Raw genomic sequence first — 24,215 nt, 5'->3', positions numbered from 1 at the left:
AAGCCCTGAGTTGCATACCAAAAAACCCACATGCCAAAACCAGAGGAGCTGGTCATATGTGCACCCACCTTCCTTCCTTCCTTCCTTCCTTCCTTCCTTCCTTCCTTCCTTCCTTCCTTCCTTCCTTCCTTCCTTCCTTCCTTCCTTCCTTCCTTCCTTCCTTCCTTCCTTCCTTCCTTCCTTCCTTCCTTCCGCCACTTCCTTCCGCCACTTCCTTCCTTCCGCCACTTCCTTCCGCCACTTCCTTCCTTCCTTCCTTCCGCCACTTCCTTCCTTCCTTCCTTCCTTCCTTCCTTCCTTCCTTCCTTCCTTCCTTCCTTCCTTCCTTCCTTCCTTCCTTCCTTCCTTCCTTCCTTCCTTCCTTCCTTCCGCCACTTCCTTCCGCCACTTCCTTCCGCCACTTCCTTCCTTCCGCCACTTCCTTCCTTCCTTCCTTCCGCCACTTCCTTCCTTCCTTCCGCCACTTCCTTCCTTCCTTCCGCCACTTCCTTCCTTCCGCCACTTCCTTCCTTCCTTCCTTCCTTCCGCCACTTCCTTCCTTCCTTCCGCCACTTCCTTCCTTCCTTCCGCCACTTCCTTCCGCCACTTCCTTCCGCCACTTCCTTCCTTCCGCCACTTCCTTCCTTCCTTCCTTCCTAGTTGTCCTTGACTAATTTCACTGCTTAGCCTGAGGTATTTAATTTATACTGAGAGAGCCTTCTGCACACACTAGTTGCACAGAATGAAGATTTCTCCTTATGCACTGCAGAGACCATGGATACTTTTAAATTACACTCCTAGCATCAGTGTAAGTCAGCCTGCAAATTTAATTTGGATATTATTTTAGTATTAACTACCTCCAAGCTTGCATCTTTATTTAGGTTTTGTGTAAATACTCACTAGTAAAATATTTGCTTACAGTGAAAATCAGTATTTTTTTACATACTTTGGAAAGAGGAAATCAATATGAACAGAAAGTTTTTAACACATGCTTGGCTCCATTTGAAGACTACCATAATTTCCAGAGGTTTTTTGAGAAGAAAGGTAACATTCAGGTCCAAAATACACTTCCCATAACTATGTCCCAAAAAGAACTGTGAGAGGTACAGAAACCTGAAGAGCTTTAGATCTGAAAAGTTATAATTTTGACTAGAATAATATATAATTATATATAATCAAATTATTATTAGAATCATATACCTAAAAAGTGTCCTACATATCTTACAGATGCTACTGCTTAAGGAAATAGTCATCATTTTTCCCTCCATGTCCCAGATCTCTCAGTCCAGGATTTTCTCAAAAAAAAAAAAAAAAAAAAAGGAACCAGAAAATCAGGCAACATAGTTTTTTTGAGTTTTGGTTGATTGATTAGTTCATTGGTTTTGGGCTGGTAGTGGTTTCTTTATTTTCATTGGGATTTTTCCTTCCCATCTGTAATCCAGTAGAAATCAAAGCTTTGTGTTATGGGATCAGATTGACCATTTGGGAAGAAACCTCACCTCACAGCTGGGAATGCTGAATTTCTTCCCTGCAGTGAGGAGGGGCTGCCCGGTGCTGGCAGCCACCCCAGGGAAATGTCCTGCACAGGGGACCACAGGAGGCCCAGGTCCGGTTGGAGCTTTGAGGTGCCAGGTGAAGGAACTCACGTGAACCTGTGTAACTCAAGACAAATAAGTGTGTGGTTCACATGTCTTTACTTGGCTCACCCATGAAAACTTCTCCATTTTACTGCAAAGTTGTAAAATAGTAGTGCTTCAAAGAATTGGAAAGTTGTTCTCTTGCATTTTTGTTTTAAGAATGGATTTATTCTTAATGGCTTTTTAATAATCTTTGGAGCGAAAGTTCAATTTATATGGAAATATAAATGCAGATATTGTGCTTTTTATAACTTCATCAAATTTCTTCACTTGACTATTTATATATATATATATATATATATATATATATATATATATATATATATATTTGCACACATTCCTCTGTGATAAATCATGAGGTCACAGACCTTCAAATTCACTGTAAAGTGGATAATGAAAGAATGTAAATTTACATGTTTGCATTACTGAGAATAACAGAAGAGGATCCTAAAGAGATTTTCTTATCTTTCTATTGAACAGTCTATTTACTCATTGCCTAATTTCCACTTGAGAAACTGCCTCTACAATTTGCCAGAACCATCCAAAGAACAAGCATCAGGGGAGGGTGACAAAAAGGTGTTTTAAAGATTGACCCAAAGAGGAAAAATGAAGAGGTGCCTGAATTCTAGGAAGTAAATTGAAGTAACAGCTGCAGGAGTAACTACAGAAAAAATTATTTTTACATTTATTTTTGTAATGTTTAATCATATATTCTGCTGAGTTCAGAGATTATGTATAGTTTTGTTGGGGTTTTTTTTCTTTGTTTTTTGTTATGGTTATTTTTTTTGGGAGGGGTGTTTAGTTTTAAAGTTTTTTAAAGTGTTTTTTTTTTTTTTAATTCAGGCTTCAGCCTCAAGGAATATTCTAATATTACCTAAAAATCTCCTTTTACCCTCTCAAGAAACCTTATTGAAAAAATTCTTATGAGAGTCAACCATCATTAAGGGCAAAATACTTTCCTTGAATTTAATGTCCAGCATTGGTTGTCCATAACATAACTTCTTAGCACCTGAAATATATAAAGAGCATTCTTCTGATTAACTTTTCTATGAGAATATTTTTTAAGATATACATGTTTTATGGATGTTAGTATTAGACTACCATCAAAGTTTTCTCTGATGAGTAAAGTTTCCAAGACTAAAACACCTCTTGCTCAGGAAAAGAATACAGAATTTTTTATTTTTCTTGCCTTTTGTTTTCCAAGAAAAACTCCTTAGAAGGGGGGAAATTGGAGAAATAGATATGAAATTGATAACTAGGTCTGTGGATTGCTTTCAGTTTTGTTTTTCATTTAATTTAAGAGCAGCTTCAAGTTAGACATTAAAAGTTATTGCCTCGTGCATGTTTTGGAGAGTATCCACATGAAGAGAAATGAAGATTTATTAATCTATTTCCACTTAAGCTGCTGCTACTAATTGAGACCTCTTACTGTTGACTGAAAGCATTTAATTTATAGTGAGCAGGAAAACGAGTTATTTTAATCCTCTACAGATAAAACTTCACTTGGAGTTATAGTTTCATCATACTAAATACTCATAAAAGACAATACTGTCTACACTGTAGTTACATCATACAGATAAAAAACTATTTGAGGTTTCCCTACTGCCCCACCAATATGTATTGCCTCAAAAACATAAAATGTGAGTTCTTTTACTCTTTTATCTTTAAGAAAAAGTCTTAAGAACAAAAAAAATCATCTGGATAAGTCATTGTGAATCTGAAGGTTTGATCATTCTGTTTGATTATGTAGATTAGTTAAATTCTCTCCTGGCTTTCAGCAAGGACAGAATTAATTTTTTCGCAGCAGGGGGAAGAGCCTGGAGCTGTGTGGGCCTGTCCAGATTGTTATTCCATAACACTCACCATATCTGGGGGGTAGAAATAAGGGATTGTCCCTTCAGGAAAGAAGGTGGGTGTGGCGCTGGGTCTGGGAGAAGCATGGGCTTGAGAGGGTCCATCCATCTGTTTTGTTCCTTTTCTTGGGGTCACGCTGCTTTGTGTAGGTCAGTGAGCATTTTTTTGCATGTAAATTGCCCTCTTTTTGCACAATTTTGTTATGAATATTGTTGCTATTGCTGTTTGCTTTCTTATCTCATTGCTGTTTCCAGAGAAGCTTATCTCAATCTGCGATCTCTGCCTTTTGTCTCCCTGACCCCAGGGGGAGACAAGAGCAGGCTGTGGTTTGGAGTGCTGGTCCTAAACCACTGCAAACACAAACAATATTTTCCCCATTGAAAACTCTAGATGTTCAGATGCTGCATAAGCAATTTGACTAATAAATTCTCAAACGAATGAATTGTCAAAGAATGGAGGCATGTTTTAGATAAGAATAGATAAATTTTCTATAACAAATGTGAAGTTCTCCCATTATAAAGAAATAAACTCCATCTTCTCATGCTTCTAATTAAAAGCCATTTAAATGATTTTCAGTGTTTGTATAGAAAATTCTGAAATGACAGAAAGCATTAGAAATAAGGCATTCTTTAGTCAAACAGTTTACACTCCTTGTGGGGCTTGCTCTGACATAGTATAAACAGGGCTCACTCCAGTGTAAGCTGTCACATTTCTTGTTACAGCATCTGCAACAGGAACTGGGGATGGCTGCAGATCACAGGGCAGAGAGAACAACACAAGGGCTGGAGGTTTCCTTGCATAGCACCAAAGGGCATAACCCTCAGCCACTTCAACCCATTTTATCAAATTTATTTTCAGCACTTGGTACAATTTATAATAGGGGCCCTCTCAGCACTGACTGGATTGTTTTCAGCCTCATTAAATGGGAGAGTTTTGCTGGTCAAAGTCACCTAGTAAAAATTGCCATGAAAATGTTAAGCAGGTGTCGTTATGTGACAAAAAGGACACCAGTCATATTAAGCTTTTTTTTTCCCACTTAAATTATTCACAGAAGGATTATTCACACACATATTTCAGTATTTTCCACCATCAGCACAATGTTGCATTATCCTTTATGCACATTGCTTGACTCTAATCTACCTTGAGAAGCATTTAAGCTTATGATTGGAATTTTATTTTATGATGGTAATGATAAAAAGGCAAGAAAGTATGCAGAAGAAACACATCAAGCAGTTGGAAGAGAAAATTGGAGAGAAGAAATACGAATATATAGCAAGGTATAATTCAAAATCATTGCTCAAGCTGATGGTGCTTATGATAAGGTATAATGTAAAAGCTCAGTAAGATAAATATAATAATGTAATAACTCAGAAAACCTAAGCAGGGAGATCATCAACTCTTAACCTGACATTTTAATAAATAATAAACCAAACTGTATTCCTTGTGCTATTCATTATGTTAATGATTGCATCCTGGACAGCCCTGATAGGCATCTGAACAGCTGCCCAGATGTTCACACATGCAGTGTCTCTGTTGCAAGATCCCGTCTTGGACAGCAGTCATCTGTTGAAGACTAAGGAAGAGTAGGAACAGGGCAAGTACATACAGTGTTTCTTTCTAAGAGCCTCCAGCCACAAAAAAAAAATTCATCTCAGGTCAATTGTGAATTTAAGACCTGATACAAAGGCATCAAGATAAAAAAAAAATTAGACTAATTACAGTAGTATTGCTGAGGCCTATGGAGAATTTAACTCTCCATTTCATTCTCAGATTTCATTAAAAATTATTTAGTGAGAAATTATTTATTGCTGACTAGTTAGATAACTGCTTTTGTTTCTGTAGGTCATGATCCTGTAAATTATTTCATGGTCAGTTTATGTTTAAAAGCCTATTTTACAATACTCTCCTTTGAGAAAGATATTGTTTAAAGCAAGTTTCTGATTCAGTTTGGAGAACAAATTACTTTTTTTACCCTTGCAGAGCAGTTCTTGAAATATAAGCTTTAAAAGTAAAAAGTATTTGTCTTTCCTGAGCTTTGGCACATGTGACATTTATTCCTTCACATGTCTGCATGCAGTGAGAGATCACTCAGTAAGCAAAAAGTAAGCACTGTTTGAAACAGAAGGATGAAATGTTAAAATGTGTGCCAGAAGATTAGAAGGAACTTTTCTATCTCTATAAAACATTGCTAGAGCATTTCAGTGCCAGTTACAAAGTGTATGACATTATTTGGTAAAGTGTGTATGACATTATTTGGTAAAGTATTACAGCTTTGGTTTTACTTCTGCAGGCACAAAAGAAATTAAAACCATCCAAAATACCAAGTATATCCTCACACACAGCTTACAGACCTAATAAACCCATCATTTCCAGAGAACATCTTGTACCTTAACATAACTGAAGGGCTTGTAGTGATCCGTTGAGCGGTGAGACATAAACTTCATGTCATCGCCCTGGTATAAAACAGATGAAAACAGAAATATCTCTGCTCCTCAGAAAGACAAGGTCATTCAGTCAGCCATGTAGGAGCGTCACCAATATGTAGATACAGACATGAGACACTGGATTTTTTACTTAATTCTCTGCTCTTCCACCTTTGGTAGCCATGTTTTATGAATTTCTGAATCCCTGTTGTGTCAGGAGTCTGAGCAGGGGGCTCTGACCCTCACTGTGTGAAGCAGCTGAGAATGTATCCAGTCCCAGGAAGCAGCAGTAAACTATGCCACCCCTTATTATATTGTATCATTGTGTTGTTCTTTCACTGTCTTCTCAGTAAAATCTTCTCAGCTAAAATTTCTTTAGTCTTATGAACACTGCCTTGCAATAAAAGCAATTAGACAGCAGCCTTATTTGGATCCACTTTTATCAAGATGCATTTTCCTCCTAAGGGCCAGAGAAAGGCAGAGAGCAGCTGTTATCTTTGTGCTGCAATAGCTGCCAGCCAGCACTGCCATCTCCACCACAGCAGGACAACTTACTTGCCTCCAGGCACCTCTTCCTAATGACAAAAATTCAATTGCACACTCTCACTCATATTTTGTGTGGTACCTAACTCAGTAAGACTACAATCCCAGATGGGCTTTGAAGAACTTGCTGCAATTAAATAACAGATACAACTTGCTCCCTGGTGCACATTTTGCAAAGACAACATGCAAAGATGGAGCCATAACCCCTGCCCTGAAGATTTCACTATCTAAAGATACAGTCATAGATAAGAGGTGATAGAAAACTTGACCAGAAAATGGAACTGCTGTTGTGAAATGCTTTCTTTGGGGTTCGGGTTTGTGGTTTTGCTTGTTTGTTTGGATTTTTTTGTTTTGTTGTTTTGAGGTGTCTCTGTGTGTGTGTGTGTGTGTGTGTGTTTATTGTTTGTTTTGTTTTTCTTCTGTTTTTTTCTTTTGTTTGGGATTTTGTTTTTGGTTTTGTTTGTTTGTTTGTTTGTTTGTTTTTTAAAACTTTGATATGTAAATATCCTGTTTTGTCCCTGCCCTCAGTACCTCTAATCTAATTGAGCTGAATAACATTTCTTAGGTGGATGAATTCTGTTGCTAATGGTCACATGGGATATTATACTTTCCCTTCGCTGGTAATTTTCTTTGACATTTCTAGGAACTGTGCTTTCTACAGTTGCAGAAATAATGAAGACGAGAAAAAGAACACCAGAAATCTTTAGATTGCTAATTCCATAGGGTTGGGATGGATTTTACCATTATAAAATACTTTACAATAAGAATTACTATGATATACTGTAATTCCCCTAAAACTCATATATGCTGTAGAATTTCAGATATAACCAAAATATCAAGAAATGCATTTTCATTGCTGCAATAGGAGTGAGTCAAATTCTCACAATGCATTTCCAAATGCATAATAACTAAATTCTGCTAACAAAATGCATGATAATTTCCTTTAGCCAGATAATGCTTTCCAGTTTATAAATCAAGTGGCAGCTGGAGGCAACAATACACTCCAGAGAAAATGAAATTGCCATACTTAAATGTTCTCATAAAGAGCTACCCTTTACCTATAATGCTCAGACTATATCTGTAAATAGTGACAGCTTAATTAAAAAAGGCTGGAGTTGAAGCCCATTGCAAACTTACATTTGTCCTGTTAATGGAATGGTCAATACAGGCTTTACATACAAAAAGCTTTTCAGGACATGAATCCAAGTCTCAAAGAAAGCCATAGAAATGTAGCTTTGTCCCCTCCCTATGGTGTTCTCCTCTCTTCTCTCATAGTGTTTTTTCCCTGAGGAGTTGTGATCACCCTTTATACCCTTTCTCTGCCATGTGGACAGGTTCAGATTCCTTCTTGCCTGATCAATGATATAATACAAGACAATTAAAAAACAGCAATCAAAAGGGGAACCTCTAGTAAAAGGAGAAACAGACACATTTCTCATGAAACTACCATTTTGTTCACTGAAATAATCTTTGGTTATCAAGGACAAGGTTTTCTTGTCCTGAGCTGTATTTTAAATGTTCCTATCTCCAGATTAGGTGCTGCCAAAACAAAAAGAAGTTTCTGGTAAAGTTAAAACAGAACTGCTCAATTTCTCCCCTCAAAAGATTTTTCCCATGCTCTGGACCTTGACCATCCCTTTTGGAATGGCTGTGAGTGTGGCCAGTAGTCTTCGGTGAGACTTTAAAAATAATCTTAATTAAAATATAGATGACAAAAAAATTAGTATCAAAATTCCCCAAAAGTATTAGCTGCAAATCTATCAGGAATTCTTCCTGCTTGGGGAAATCCCCTAGGAGGTAGGGGAATATAGGGGGAGGGGGTGGTGAACACTTAAAAAATCCTTTGGTTTTGTTTGATACTTGCAATTATAGAAAAATCTGGCTTTAAAAGGCATCTTCAGGTGTCATCTTGGCCAATGTCTGTGCTCAAGCCAAAGCTAAACTCAAAATTAGATCAGATTGCTGGGTGTCTTTTCTAGTCAAGCTTTGAATGTTAACAGGGATGGAGTTTCCAGATCCTCTGGTCTGGTTTTCTACTACATCTAATATAATATATTTTTTTTTTTTATTTTTTTTTTTTACAATATAAGTCTCCCATTGCTGTAAGTTGTGTTCAATTACTCCTGTGCTTTCACTGCGTACCTCCAGGAGCACCCTGGCTTCATCTTCTTCCACCTGCCCTTTAGGAAGTTGCCAAAAATAACAAGATTGCCCCTCAGCTGAGCAAGCTCAGCTCTCCCAGCTCCTCCCCATGCACTGGATACTTTATCCCGTGGCCTCTGTGGGAGCCACTTCAGTGTCAGGATACTTTAGTTTTGCTCTTGGGAGCCCAAGGCAGGACACAGTACTTCAAGTGAGGTCTCCTAATTGCCAGACACAGGAACAAAAGCTTTCCCTGAACTCCTGGGTCCTCTCCAGCAAAAGCTGCTCCAGGTGCAGTTGTCCTGCATCCCAGTGGGGCTCGCTGCTGCCCCACAGTCACTGCCAGGATCCAGAGGCAGCTGGGCTCAGAGACCTGGGAATATGGAGAGGAGCAGCTCTGCACACACCCAGGTCACTCTGTTTCAGATGTACACAGACAGAATCGGCCCAAGTATCAGGATTTTCTCTTTTATTTATTACAGCCACACCTTTGCAATTGTTCACTTCCCTTGGAAGAAGAGATTAGGAAGAAAATATATTACCTCTTTTCCATTAAAAAGTGACAGCACTTCTCTTACAAATAAGGAATTTTTTTGAGCGTGCACACTACAGATGTTGAAAAAATGCATTTCATTACATTTTAGAAACTACACAAATCTCCAGGGCAAGAAAAAGCACAACTGTATCATATTGTCTTTGAAATTAGGAAAATGATACATTGAGTATTTCACAATAAATGGCTTGTAACTTAATTCTGAAATATGAGCTTAATTGTCAGTGGATATGATCTAGGATAAATACAAGGATCAAAATGGAGAAATTACTCTTTACAGCAATAAAGCATCACAAAATGACTAATTATTGTTAAACTTTTAAACATCATAACTATCATGTTCTCCTCCATTATGGAAATTCTTTCACTTACTTTATACTAACAATGGATTTCTTTTTCATTTCATACTAAAAATTGCTTTATTTTCATACTGCTTTTGACTGCACCTAGTAGAAAATACCTCTCAAATCATTATTAGGATGGTCACCCCTTTGCCCAGGTGGGAGGACATGCATAGTGTTGACTGTACAAACTTCTTTTTGGAACAGCTCCTAAATGCTTCAATTAAACTGCAGGATCCCTTAATTATTCACAGTAAGGCACAGTTAAATCATTAGGAAGTTATTCTATAGCACATTACAAGTTGTCTTTGGAAGTTGTTTTCAGAATAGTAAATCAAATAATGAGTCAGTATAAACTGCTTTCTTTTCTGCTGTAACTGTTATGAAGCCTCTCAGTTGAGAGGCTATTGTGCAGCAAAATTGGTTCAGAAATCAAAAGAAAAGTTGTTTTCTAACTGCTTTGAAAGAGTTTATAATTTTCACAAGCATATCCACATGTAGGCAGTTATAGGCAATAAAAGTTGCATGCCAAAGCAAAGCTTGAGTGCTCTGCTGTGCATCTAGTTAAAGGACCTAAAATCATGGAATCCAAACAAAATAAAAATCCAGGAAGCAAAGGTCAATTTTGGCTTCTACCTGTTCAGTGTACTCTCCTTGTAAGACATTTTCCTCACATGCTGTACCTGACTGCCACTGTGCTCTTGCATGGTTAAGCCTCCATTGTTTAGTGGCCTTCTCACTGGAGTTTCACACACAGCTCTGATCTAAACCTATTTATCCACATGGTTCAGTTTCTGTGGAGTCCAGTTTGATTCCACACACTGACAGGTCCAAGAGTGCAGTATAGAAGAGCTTTAAAAGCTCTCCCAGTTTTGCGGGATTTTCTGGGCATTGAAAAGAATTTATTTTTCTTTCCCTCTCCCTTACCTTTTCTAAAATTCTGATGCTTCAGAATCACAATGTTGTCCAAACAACAATATCTGACACCTCATTTCTTTCACACCATTTTAATTCTAAAACCCAAGAATTGCTGATTCATTCTGAACATTACCTGTCTACATTTATTGCTTTAATTAAAAATAGGAAGAAGAATGCAGAGGTAATTTTATTTTGGGCTCTAATCTATTCATGACAAATAAGTAGTAAATTACTTTTTTCTTCCACTATTAAAAAAATTATGTCAAAGTATATCACCTGAACAGCATCCTCAAAGAGAGAGTCAATTATTGTGAAATAATCCCTCTGCACAGGAGGGAAATGATCTGTCACCACTTTTCCCCTCATTGTTTAGGCTGCATTGTAGTGGAAGACTGAAATATTTGTTCTACACTGATAATAGGATTCAAAAGACAACACTACTAATGAAGAAGACAGACTGGTAGCATGGCTTAATTTGTAGAATAAATTTTGTAGATAGATGACAATAAATGTCAGCTTTCTACATGTCTTATAAGTCACTCAAGGAACATTCTTATAGAAATCCAATTGCTATCTATAAAATAGAAGAAACATCACTTTTATAAATGCAAATTAATTATTTTCTTGTAAACAGAAGTCAAATAAAATCTTTCCAGTGTAGGAGGCTTCATAAAAAAGCCCCATCTCACAACTGCATTAGAAGGCATGAATGGAGAACTGGTGAAAGGTGGGAAATGAACAGCCTTGCCAGCAAATCCTCCTTTTGTTACAGGTGTGACACAACTCCTGCAATATCTCACTTCTAAAAAGATGGTTCTAGATCTATAGAGAAACAACATTTTAATACTACATCAACTTAAATTAAAATATTCTACTTACAGTTGTGTCCCATGTAAGATTTATAATTTCAGGTAACTTGGAAGTTTGAATGCATCTTAAAATCTTGCTTTGGTGAGCATGAAAATATACTTCCCTAGTTAGCCTCAATTCAAACTAATTTCCTGTCTCAAGGTATCTAGCAATTCAGACAGTCTCCCTTGTGATATTTTGCCCACAGATCATTGGATGTGAACTTTGCTTTAAAGATCACTGCTTCAAAATATAAAACACTGCCTGAAGCTACAAGGAAAAAAAAAATCACTGCACACAATGACATTAAATTCATTCCAATATAGCTAGCATGGATCTGGAGGCTTTCATATCTACTGTCCTGACTAAAATCTGTCCTGGAAACTGAAAATTAACTTGTGACTCAGATTGAACAGCTCACTGACTGCTTACACTATTTTGCTGTCCCAGAATTTCTTGGTGCAACAATCTACCTATCTAAGATGTCTGAAAAGATTTTCTTTATTGATAGTCAGTGTCAGAAGTGCTGTCATTAAGTGACCCTTGGAATTTCTCTATACTATTTTATTGGTCATATCTCCCTCTGTTCACTCAGAATACCCTCTACTTTTTTTTGCTGTTTCAGTCATTCCTTGAACACTACAGCAATCACTATGGTTTTGCAGCATTTTACCACAAAATGTTCATATTTCCAAGAACTTGCTTTCAACGCCCAGTATTTTTTTCAGTAAATTGCAAAAGACTTCAAAATAACTAGAATTAACCCATGGGCAAGGGTTATGGAGAGAAAAGAGCAGGTCCTCTGGAGGGGCTGCAGCTGCAGAAAGGGAGGGAAGTAATGAGCCAAGGGAAGGCTGGACATTTGAAAGGAAATATAGAGATTGAAGGAAGAACTGAGCTGGATTGCTCCAGAATCTGGATTTACTCTGAATTTCTTATCTTGATTTCCTGCTTCATATCTGAGGTTTTCAATGAGAAATTTAAATTATACATTGAAAATTAAGTCACAAGAGCTTGACATTTACCCGTAGGCTGATATCCAACCACCAGGATGTTCCCCTCATGATTTTTCATTCTTATTCTGCTGAACTGGAAGAATGTACTAATGGCATAAGAAGAATCATATCTGCACCTATATTCTTCCCTCTACTGCCTGTTCTTGTTATGAATGCTTCAGCAGTCTCTGCCTCAGAGAGTGAACTACCTCAGTGACATCCAGATTGTCAAGGCTATTGTTCAAAGTCAAAAGTACATGCTTCCTTACAAGTTCCTAAATGTCAGCCAGTAGCCAAGTTCTGCTTTACCTTCAAAATTTCTCTGTCTAAATGCACATGGAACAAATATGCACTACTAGGAATAGAAAACTGATGTGCCAATGGACACTACATCCCAAAATTACTTGTCTGAAAATCTGGAACCAAATCCATCCTCAGGAAGAATTCTAATGAGGATATATGAATGAATGGTTCTGCTTTCTGTATTACATGCACCCAATAATATTGCAGATTACCTCTGAACAACCAAACTCTGGCCTTCCTATGCCAGTAATTTGTGCTCACCTTAGAAAACTATCATTAGTCTAAGACTGAAGACTTTGATTCTTCAAATATAAAAAAGCTATTATGAAAGGCTTTCTTCACGATTTCAGATCAGCCCCGCTGTCCTAGTATGGAAAACAATATGTGTTAGAAAAAGACACTCAAAAATTCATTAACCTTCTCTTAATTGAACTTTCTCAGCCAAACCCACACAAAATTCAGTCTCCATTAATATTATATACTGTTACTTGACTGATTCCACTTGTGTCTCATTTTATTTTGCTTTTACTTCAGTTATTGCTTTTTTTCCCTGATGTAAAATCATCTTTCAGCTTTCAATTTCATCTGTAATCTCTCACCAGAAACCACACTTTATTCCTACTCCTGAAGACTAATGCTGTCTAATGCTGCCCCTACAGAAGTAAAAGTCACTGAAGTTGTTCTGGGTTTTCTGTATCAGTGTGATTCAGAACAGACTGAACCATAGTCCCTACTGCATTCTATTTTCAAACACTTTGCTAATGTCTTAGCTAAGAAGTGAGATCACAGGTTTAAGGTGACCAAATCTCTGCCCTGTACTAGCTGACTGGTCTGAGATCCCTGTAACTTAAAAACACTGCTTAGCATATGATCTGCATGCCCCTCCCCTGCATGGCTGGCCATAAGAACAAATCATTTGTTTACAAATCTGGGAGGCTCAAAAACTGGGGGGTTTGGGCAGGGAAGGAGAGAGGGAGACCTGTTCTGCACAAGAGGAAGTCAAGGATTGTGGACACATTTTATAAGAGCATAAAACCTGGCATTGCCTCAGAGTAGGTAATGTGTCTTGATCTTCTATGTCCACTTAACCCGTATTCCAGTTTCTCTTTCTCTTTTTATTTTACTATAATGTCTGCCTTAGATGTGGGAAGCTGTGAAAGTATACTTCCATCTATTCTAGCAAAGGGAGATTTCCTCACAGAAACCATTTTGGTCAAAACTCCCTTCTTCAAGCTCACCTCAGTTAAAATAAAGTATAACTTTATAAATGCATACCATCCTGAGAAATGATGCAAATTTTAGATTCAGTTTCACTGCTGATTCAGGTTTGGGATATTGTAAGAGTAGCTGATCTGTCTTCTCACGTGACAAGAGACAGGTAAGAATTATCACTGCAGACCAGTACACTGCTGCTAACCAACTCATTTCCTCTAGACCCAGTGTTGTACCAGATCACATCCAAACATTTCTTGTCTGTTCACACTGCTGGGCAGGCAGCTTCCAAGAAACCATTGCAAAACTGGCCAGGAAGGGGTACCTGAATGTACTGAATAGTTTATATTCAGATTAAACTTTGAAACTTGAATATTTTCCACCATGGTACCCTGATGGAACATGTCACTCACAGAAGAGTGAGTAAATTGTAACCAGAGAGATCATCCTCTCTTCTTACAGCTTCCTAGAGCTGTTTGAGAGAGGGTGAGCACCTATTAACACTGGACTGAACACAATGACTTGGAGCAGAACTGCATTTAAGGCAGCACTGAACTGAGTGCTCTGTTAAGGGCCAGGAATATTTCCATGTGTATCTCTATCAGATAACTAGAATGGAATCAGGGGGACCATCAATGTCTGACACAGAAAGTCCAAAGTTATATCACAATATATTATGTAAATGTCTTAATTAGTCTAAGATGGGGAATGATTCTTTTTACCTTAAAGATGTGAAATTGCTTATGAAATTAGAAATTTCTGCCACATTTGAAGATATTAGTGTATGACCTTTATTTTGCATTTCATTTTGCCCAATTTTGTGACAAAAAGTCAGAGCAATGAATCACATCAGGATTTTGTAGAAGTCACTCAATACAAATTCAGATAATTATTGGAATCTAATTTTCAATTTCTCAGCATTACATTTAAATTAAGTAATTTGTCATGATACAATAAATTCAAAGCATCAGACATTCTGCTTTTAGGAATTGCACCTATCCGGGTTAAACTCTGTAACACCACCCAGATTTTTTCTTTTTTGTCCAGTGCTAATTTTTTTCAAATTAAGCTTTTCTGAGCAGCATATGAGCATTCCTAAACATGTAGAAAACACCAGATGCATTCTCAATGCTGTCAAAAGCTTGGTGATTAATTATTTTATACACTGAATCTCAGACTAGCTTGCTGGTGCCCTCTTAATGATATATAGATCTCTCTTAAACTTGCCTCTGTTTTCCTCTGCTGATGCCCATTTTCACCTATGGTTTAAAATGGCAATTCCAACCATTCCACTGATAACAATGATCCACCTCAGGAGATCCCTGTTGTCCTCTTCTTTTGATACCTTTCCTCTTGGGTCTCAGAAGGGGACTCAAGTAACCTCATCCCTCTAGTTTCTCTGGGGGCTTGACAAAAGGTGCTGGAGCCAATGTTGCTCCATTTTCCTACTGCTTGCCTTGTCTTTTTCACTAAGTTTTAAGAGCCAGGTCTACTTATTATGTTAATGTAGTTGTTGAAGCAGAAGAGAACTTTACTAAAGATACCGGAAAGGGTTTTATCCTGTTTGCTTAATAAATGACAATCATTAATTCTAGTTATCATAAAACTGAAAATTGAAGTAAAATAATTTTTTAATTTGAACCATAAAGCCTTCTCATAGAACTCAAAGAAAATAAAATTGCAATCACTCATTTTCTTCTTTCTGAAACATTATATTGCAATTTAGCAGATAATTTTTGGCCATAGAACCAGTTAATTTAAATACTATTAAATCAGGTAGGTGTTGTGTAGTTAGTGTTTTACAAAAGCAAAATTTACTCTAGTGAAGTTATTAATCTCAGAATCATTATTAAATGATCAAAGCATAAAATCTCACAGACTTAGTTGTTAATTGCAACGTTTGCTTTGTGCTTGAGGAGGAGAAGTTTGATTTGTGGCTGCTAACTGAGGTAAACATCCTGTCTAGTTTGTTTTTTATCTTTGTGATAAGTGAAGTACTACTGAGCAACTGAGAAATCTTAATGAATATCTATGATATTTTCTCTTCTTTCCCTGTTGTTTCAGCACATGCACATTAAAGTAGTCTGGAGATTAATGTCTGAATCACAATTCAACCCATAATTTTGAGCATCTGTGAGAAAAGACACCATAGTCACCTGAGTGAGCTGCTAACAGAAGTAAACCCTCCATGGAGGATGCAGAGAAGGGGAGGAAGCAGCATGAATTAATGTAACTATAACTAAATATTGGCACAAATGCCAACAGAGGTGTTCACCCTCTGTTCTCAGTCCTGCAGCTAGGACTCTGTGATCCTCCTTTTCCCAGAAGTTTACAGGTTCCACTCCAGCAGGACACAAACAGCTCCTCAGAGCAAGGTGGGTAAATGTTGGCATTGCAAACACAGGATAAGTTAGAAGATGAATTTCTCTTTCTGTAATTTCTTTTTTTTTCCTGACAACCAGCCTGAATTTTTGCCCCTGTCCTTAGATTGATGATAAGCTGTGAGCCCCACAAAGCTACAGAGCCTTGAAAAATAGTTTACAAAGACAAGACAACCCTCATTTTTCTCAGGTACTTCTGGGTTTACGTTACAGCCTCCCTGATCTCTCAAGTTTCATGTTCCACTTCAGGCTAACCAATTAAAATTGTCTGGCCTCAAGACAATAATTTATAATTCTTGTCTGTTCTTACACATAGCACTTGGGTATCTGAAATGTACTTGAAGATCTACAGATGAGATAGAAGCAGCTTCACAAATACAAATCAGATTTTACTTAACAGCTAATGAAGCAAAGAACCAGGCTGTTGGAGGGACTGATTTAGGGAAAGGGGAAAAAAGAAGAAGCTTTTGGCAGTACTTCTGTCGTCTTCCTGTCTTCATTAGAGACCTTAGGTCCTTTTTTATTTTGCCATGTACTTCTCTATGCCAAGAAACAGTAATCTGGAAAAGGCAGTGATGTGGAACTATTAAATTGATGCTGGACCTTGGCTAAACTGGGAGAGTGCTGCTGTACAGGGACCTGCTATTGTCACCTCTAGAGGTAAATGATTTTGTAAAGAGAAAACCTTTCTCTGAACCACAACCAACAGATGCTTCTAAATAAGTTGTACAGTAGAGGCACCACAGCAACAATCTGGTATTCAGTAATTTTTAACATGTACACAAATCTGCTGCTTTTTAGTAATCTGGGTTTTTTGTTTGTTTTGTTTTTGTTTTTGTTTTTGTTTTTGTTTTTGTTTTTGTTTTTGTTTTTGTTTTTGTTTTTTGTTTTGTTTTGGCTTTAGAAGCACGTGATATTTTAAAATTTGCTTCTTGCTGTTGTCATTGACAGAGAAATGACTGCTCTAACTAAGCAACTGAAACTGAGAACTGCTGCAAAACCCATACCAGCATGCTGCTGCTGCTGCTGACCATGTTGTTAAAATTCTGGCAGCAAGTTCAGCTGGATGTCAGCCGGCACCAAAGGCATAACTCACTCATCAGACCCCATTCTGCAGTGACTATAACAAGTGAAAACATAATGTTAGTGTCTGGAAATATGGAAGGAGAGTGGAAAAAGCATCTTCTTTCTTATTCCAGAAACACTGACAGGGTAAGTGTGGTAGGATAATTATGCCTGCCATGGACAGGCATAATTGTATATCCTGAAGACCTCAAAGAAATTCCCCCTCTGCTTCAGAAACTTTGAGAACAGACCTGTTCACCTGACTTAAATGCAAAGGCTGGAGGGACCCTGTTGGACTCAGGTCTCCTTGGCTTCATCAGAGTAAGAAAGTAGAACACACAACTCTAGGACTCCCCAGACCAAGATTTTATTCCTTGATAAATTCTTACATCAAGTACCACATTGATTTATATTCAGGTAATCTACCAAAGCTAAGTTTGACTTTACACTTTATCTGAGAATAAAAAAAAGCAAAGTCTATTCACCCAGGTGAGTAAATCATCTAAAGTGACCAATAGTAGCAGCTAGTAAAAGTGTTACCTTCTGTCTCGCAAGGTTGAAATGAAAATATATCATATCAAAGGATTATACTTGGCTAAAAAGCAGACTCAAACCATACTTTTATTTATAACAATGTCTTGACTAACACTTTTGAGGAAGAATCCTCATCCTTTTACTCCTTCTGCATCTCTCTCACTTTCTGTAAGTCTGTCTGCTCCTCCCTATAGCAACACACCTCTTACAAAGTTAGCACTGGACTAAACTCTTTCTTCCTCAGTGAGGTGGAATAAGGTTAGACAGTGTTGGCTGGTACTGATTGTGTGTCTGAAAAATAGAGATGTTTGCTACTCCTTCAAAGTATATTTCTATACAGCTGAAAAGTGCACTGAATTTTTATTTCAGGTGCTTCAAATTCTATGAGAAATAAGGAGTGATTTTATCACAGCACCAGTGAGGTGTTGTTTCTACAAGGCTTTCACAGGACTTCCTCCATCTACTGTCTAGTAGCTTTATTAGTTTAGGAGAACTCTCATCTAAGAGTGATGAGTATCAGCCCATGAAGCTGCCACACTCTCTAAATCCTGCTCAGCAGAGTCAGTGAAAATTCACTGCTGCACATCAAAGCAATTTGGCCTGAGGGAACTGGAGAACATGTTGGCATATCTTGCTTTTTGTGGTAATTAAAAATCACACATCTGGGAATCCATTAATGACACAACTGAGATCCCAAAGGACAGAAGTCATTATGTGTATGAATCATGCTCTGTCATCCTCAGTTTTAGCAATCATTGATAAAACCTCTTGGATCTTTGGAAGATTAAGTCTACAATGTGAATCTCTTTAGCCATGATCTGCTTCCTGACTGTGTTCCAAGGCAGGACTTGCCTGATCCAAGGGCCAAAGTGGACTGTTAACATTTATGGAAATTGGTAATTTTGCTTTGTCTACATTGATTTTCCTCCTCCCATCATGACTATATGGGCTGAGTGGTTAATAATCATTAACAGCATTATTTAATTTAGGCTGTGAATTATGTGTGATATGAAGCAGAAAGGTTCAGCCTGCAGTGTAAACATTGCTTTCACCTGGCAGCACCATGATGAGCTGAGCACATTTGCAGTGAGGCCAAGGGTTTAATGGATGGCAAAGATGCCCCTTCTGCCCTCACCATGGTGTGTGAGGTGCACTGAAGAAGAGACCATGGTCACACAGCTGCTGCTACTCCTCTCATTGTTCTGAGAACATCCAGGGAATTTCTGTCTCCAGACATTTCCAACTGGCATTAAAATTTGGCACTGAGTTAGAGAAACCTGTGGTGTAGTGTGTTCTCCAGGCACACACAGACTGAGGGAATTACATCTGTTAGGGAATATGGACAGAGGCCGTAGGTCTCATGGATCTGGGCTTTTAGGTGGATTTGGATAGCAGCAGTCTTAGTCAAAGAGACACTTGAGCTGACCAGGAGTAATTTATTGATTTAGAGACTTGAGGACTTATGATTAAATTCAAACATCCAGTACAGTAAGTTACCAGTTCATCAGTACAATAAATAGGAACCAATTCAGAGTTTACAGGAGAAATTCATTGGCCATGTCCATGCAATAGGTATGCCAGGGGCACAACAGTGACAGAAGGCTCAGTATCAGTCTCAAATAGCAGTGAAAGTGCCCAAACTGAGCTTGGCACGTGCAGCACCTGTAGCAGGACCTCACTCACATTACCACAAGCAGAAGCTTTGAGATTGTCTCCCTTCTGCATGAGCAGGGAAAAAAAACATTCCAATGGATTCCAGGATGGACATGCAGGGGTTTTATCTGGGGAGATATATGGAGAAAATGCACACAAACAGAAAACAATGTCAAGAACAGGGAATGACATTGACAACAAAGTTCAAAATATTTACTTCATCTTTTAATCCCTGTGGGCTACTGGGAGCTCCCCACAGCCACTTGCTCACTCCTCAGGGTGGGATGGGAGAGAGAATCAGAGTGGTAAAATGTGGGAATCCACAAAATCAGAGGGTTTTGGGAAAGCTGCAAAAGGCAGGCCTCAGAGACAGCAGAACTGTGATTAGACCTAAGCAGTAGCCATGAGATAGGTCAGCAGAAAAACTATTTAAAAAGTAGAAAAGCAAGGACAACTAGAACAATAGTCTGTGTATTAACGTTTGTCTAGAATAAGTCCCTAAGCTACAGAAAAGTTTATCTAGCAAGATATTAGGAAGTCTGAAGCTTAATAATGGAGCTCTCTGAATTGTGATTTAAGGCTTACAAGCAGGTATTGTATTCAAAATAAGCAGGCATTGTTTCAACCAAAGGTACATGGGCTTATAGTGGTTGCATAGAACTACTGTCAGTATGCTTTTGCTTTGTGTGATTGGTCAAAAAAACTTATAAAGTAAGTTTTAACATTAAGTTCTTGGTCTGCTGCCTTAGATGTGAGCTGATGGCATCTTTCCATTGTCATAACCATGTAATGAGACTGATGCTGAAAAATAAAACAGCTCAAGGCACGTTCCACAGCAGCCCTGTCCCGTTTGTGATTTGTACAGAGACCCCCGGCCAGTGATAGTAAGAGAGAAGACAGGTGGGTTGAGATAAAATATGATCATAATTACAAAAATAACAGAAATATTACTAAAAAATGAAAAAGAAAATAACAAAAAGGAGAAGTAAACCCCAAGAAAAATAAGTTATGTAAATGAAAAACAATTGCTCACTACCAACTGAGTGATGCCCATTCTTTCCCTGAGCAGCAGCCCCTGGCCCTGGTTCCCCCTGGTTTAACTGCTGAGCATGACTCTGTATGCTCTCAGATATCCCCTGGATCAGCTGGGATCAGCTGTCTCTGCTGTGTCCCCTCACAGCTGCTTGTGCACTTCCAGCCTCATGGTTGGTGGGGTGAGGAGTACAAAAGGCCTTGGTTCTGTGCAAGCCCTGCTTAGCAACAACTCAAATATCAGTGTGTTATAAATATTGTTATCGTCCTGAATCCAAAACACAGCAGTGTGCCAGGTATTAGAAGAAAATTAACTCTAATCTGGCCAAAACTGGGATAAGGAGCCTTAAAATATTCTCCCAAAGTAAACCAAGATGCATTCTGCTCAGAGTCAAAAAATACAGAATGGGGATTTAGTACCTCTTCTGTAAACCTGAGCCAATGTCTCCTTTAATTAAATGAAATAAAGGATTCATGCAGTGTTAGTAGAATTTATCAAATGTTGAATTTAGATTTCTTCAGAGAGCTTTGTATCTTTCTTGGCTTTCTACTCACAACTTAATAGCTACAATTAAACACTTTCTTCAGTCAGGAACACAGGCATGGCCAGAATGAGGCAGATTACTGCAAAACCTCCAAGCATACAAATAGCTAGTTTAAAAATCCTTACATTTGCTCGAGCTCTGGGGACATGGCTGTGTTCTGCTGCCCTCTCCTGTCACTTCCATGTCCTTACAGCAGGATCGACTACTGGCAAAACACGAGATTATGAAAATTCACATCCAGCTGCATAACAGCAAACCACCACTCTAAAATTTTTCTGAGGCTGTACAGCTTTTTCCAAATAACCTTTCAAAGCTTCCCTTCCTTACTGCTGTATTGCTTTGCAGAGTAAATGAATTTAAGCTACGGCTCTGTGTATGGCTTTATGTCTCTGTATTTTGAAAAAATGAGTTACAATTATAAAGTCTATGATATACTTCAGGATAAGAGCTTCTAGATAAAATAATGAACCCATAGAAACAAGAAAAAGTTCTCCTGATGGCTCCAAGGAGTTCAGACTTTTACTCTCTGGCAGTAAGGGGTAATGCCTACCAGCAACAAAACCCAACTTGAAATAACTTATTGGCAATTGTTTATGGTCACACTGCTAAGGGGGATGACAAAGTCTGGCAGAAAAATGTCTCCAGTGTTAATGAATAGGTAAACTCAGAGTTATCCAGCTTATTAAATTTGGTGCACAGCTTCAGGAGCACTGTAAATTATGACTTGTTGTTACTATTGGAATTCAGATTTTGAACCCCAGAAAGTATATGCTTAGGCCATGGGATCAAACTGACTAAGAAAATTACTTCCCAGGCAGTCTTTGGACAAGAAAATTCCTTCCGCCTCCTTAAAATTGATATTGATACTTCTTATTAAAGATGTTAAAGTAGAAAATGTCTAAATTACTGCATGAAATGCAACACATGCAGGAAAATAATTTCAGTTTTCATAGAAGGGGTTTTTTACCTTTAATGTAGTTCTGTGGAGAGCAATTACACTTTAAAGCCATAAAGTGTATATTGGAGTGTCCATTGAAGGGCTGACTGTGTAGAAATGCTCATTTTGAAAGAAGATCACATTATAAAGACTGTATGTTTAATGAAGAGCACATGAACAAGGAACTCAGCAAGCCAAACAGAAACAAGAAAATAACATAATATTCTTTACTCTTAATTTTTCTTAATCATGCAAAGGGATCCAGGAATTATAAAACCCAAAAAAAGATTTAACAAATTAAGTGGGAGTAAGTGGTTTACACACTCAGTGTGGAGCAGCCTTTGCCTCTTCATGTCTTTCTGGACATTGACTTATCCTGTATGTAGCTTTCCTCTATGTCTTTAAAAATCTTGATTTCTGAATTTTGTTAGTTTTTTCCCACTGTGGAATAGAGAAGACCTCATGTTTTGCCTGTTTTTCTTTCACAGCTGTGTCTGTTATGTGTTAAGAAACACCACCATAGTTTATGAATTACGTGTTTTTACATCTGAAGTAGAAAATTCTTTCTCAATGTGTGCAGAGGTCTCTAGCGTCTACGTGAACTTATTTCTTTAGAGAGGAATCTCTCAGGATAATTTCTGGTACCAAAGAGCAAATTTTGCTTTCATTTACACTGTGGAAAACGTAAAAAATTTCCTTCAATTCAGTGAAATTTCTACGGTCTTTTTTTCCACCAACCAAGCTCTGGGTACAGGAAACCAGGAAACCATTCCTCTTGCTCCTGTTTGCTTCCCATTGTAGAAAGCATCCATGGGATTGCCTTCTTGGATCAATATGATAAGATGTTTCAAGGAGATGAAGCAGTGTCAGGACCCAGGTCAGACTCGATTATATCTTCCTTTAATTTTGTATCCATAATTTGAATCTTTTGCAATAAAACGCTCTGATATGTAATATAATTTAATTTAGCTTGGTTTTAAACTGATATTCTTTTGAGTTCCTTATAGTTATTGTCATTCTAAGAGAGAGATGGGCCAGTTTCTCTGAAATATGAATATATGTGATATCTGAAATTTTGAGGAAATCTATCTTTTTTTTTTTCCCCATGAAATGAAATCATGATTGAGTCTTTGGAAAACAATCGAAATGCCTCAGTATAAAAACAGTGGGGCATGAGAGTTAAGTTTGTAAAATTTCCAGTTTCTGGGCTGAATTGGAGCAGCACCTGAAGGGTCAGGTGCACAGGTGTAATGCACAGTTTTATCACGGGACTTTCCCGTTCATTAAAACGGGTTTTGCTCATACATGAAACCCTTCCCATTTATACCAGCATAGTTGCAGCGGCGTTCCTGATGTGACCTGCCTTGTGATGTCACTGTTCCAATCCCTGAATTACCTTCCCAAAGGCACGAGGTGCTCCAGGCCTGGGGAGCACCACTAGATGGGGATGTTTTCTCACATTCCCTCATTCTCTGGCTCCCAGGGAATGTATTTTCTCACTGTAAGTACATTCATTTTTGATGACTGCACATTAAAAAGAGCCAAATTAGTTCAAGTAACTTTCATATATAAAGAGGTCTCATGTGCTTGAAATATCTGCACACGGCAATGAACACAATAATTGATGTCACCTAGTGTGTGGGTGTTTAGATTCGATGTTGTATGAGCAGGCAAAAAAGATTGGAGGGATACCTGAGGCTCTATACCTCTGTGTAACAAAAAAATGATCACTTATTTAGTTTATATCACATGATGGAAAACATGTTGTATCAATATTTCTTATCCACAAAGCAGTTTTCAGCTCCAGAGTATTTAAACATATTCACCACCAAGAGAAAAAACTGGAAATGGGATATGGGATATGTGTCATTGCTGAAGTGACAGCTTCTATTGTCCCTCTACCCTCATCAGTATTCAATGTAATGGCAAGGACAGGGACTGATTTAGAAAGAGCTGATTATCTGTACAGTCTCCCTGGCCACACATTCCCACTGGATTGTCTGCAAATGCATCACAAGGGTGGGCAGACCAGGAACACAATGAAATTTTCTTTTAAATCCCAGTGTAACTCATATACAAATGGAACTGCTTTCTTATGGATTTCTTTTGTTATGGCTTTTTTCTTATTCACATATGAGTGACCTAAAACTCAATTAATGTTGTGGAATAAGGTTAATGAAAATTTTACTCCTCAAAAGCTGGTTTAACCATTCATGTTACAAAACATATCAAACTGCAAGCAGATACTAAAGATTTGAAGTTTTTATTTAGTAAGCAGAAAGAGAAATAGAGAATTTGGGATAATTCATGTTCTGAGTA

The sequence above is a fragment of the Molothrus aeneus genome, chromosome 3 (assembly GCF_037042795.1).
Source record: "Molothrus aeneus isolate 106 chromosome 3, BPBGC_Maene_1.0, whole genome shotgun sequence".
In the NCBI taxonomy this organism is placed as follows: Eukaryota; Metazoa; Chordata; class Aves; order Passeriformes; family Icteridae; genus Molothrus; species Molothrus aeneus.
This window is presented reverse-complemented; position numbering follows the sequence as displayed.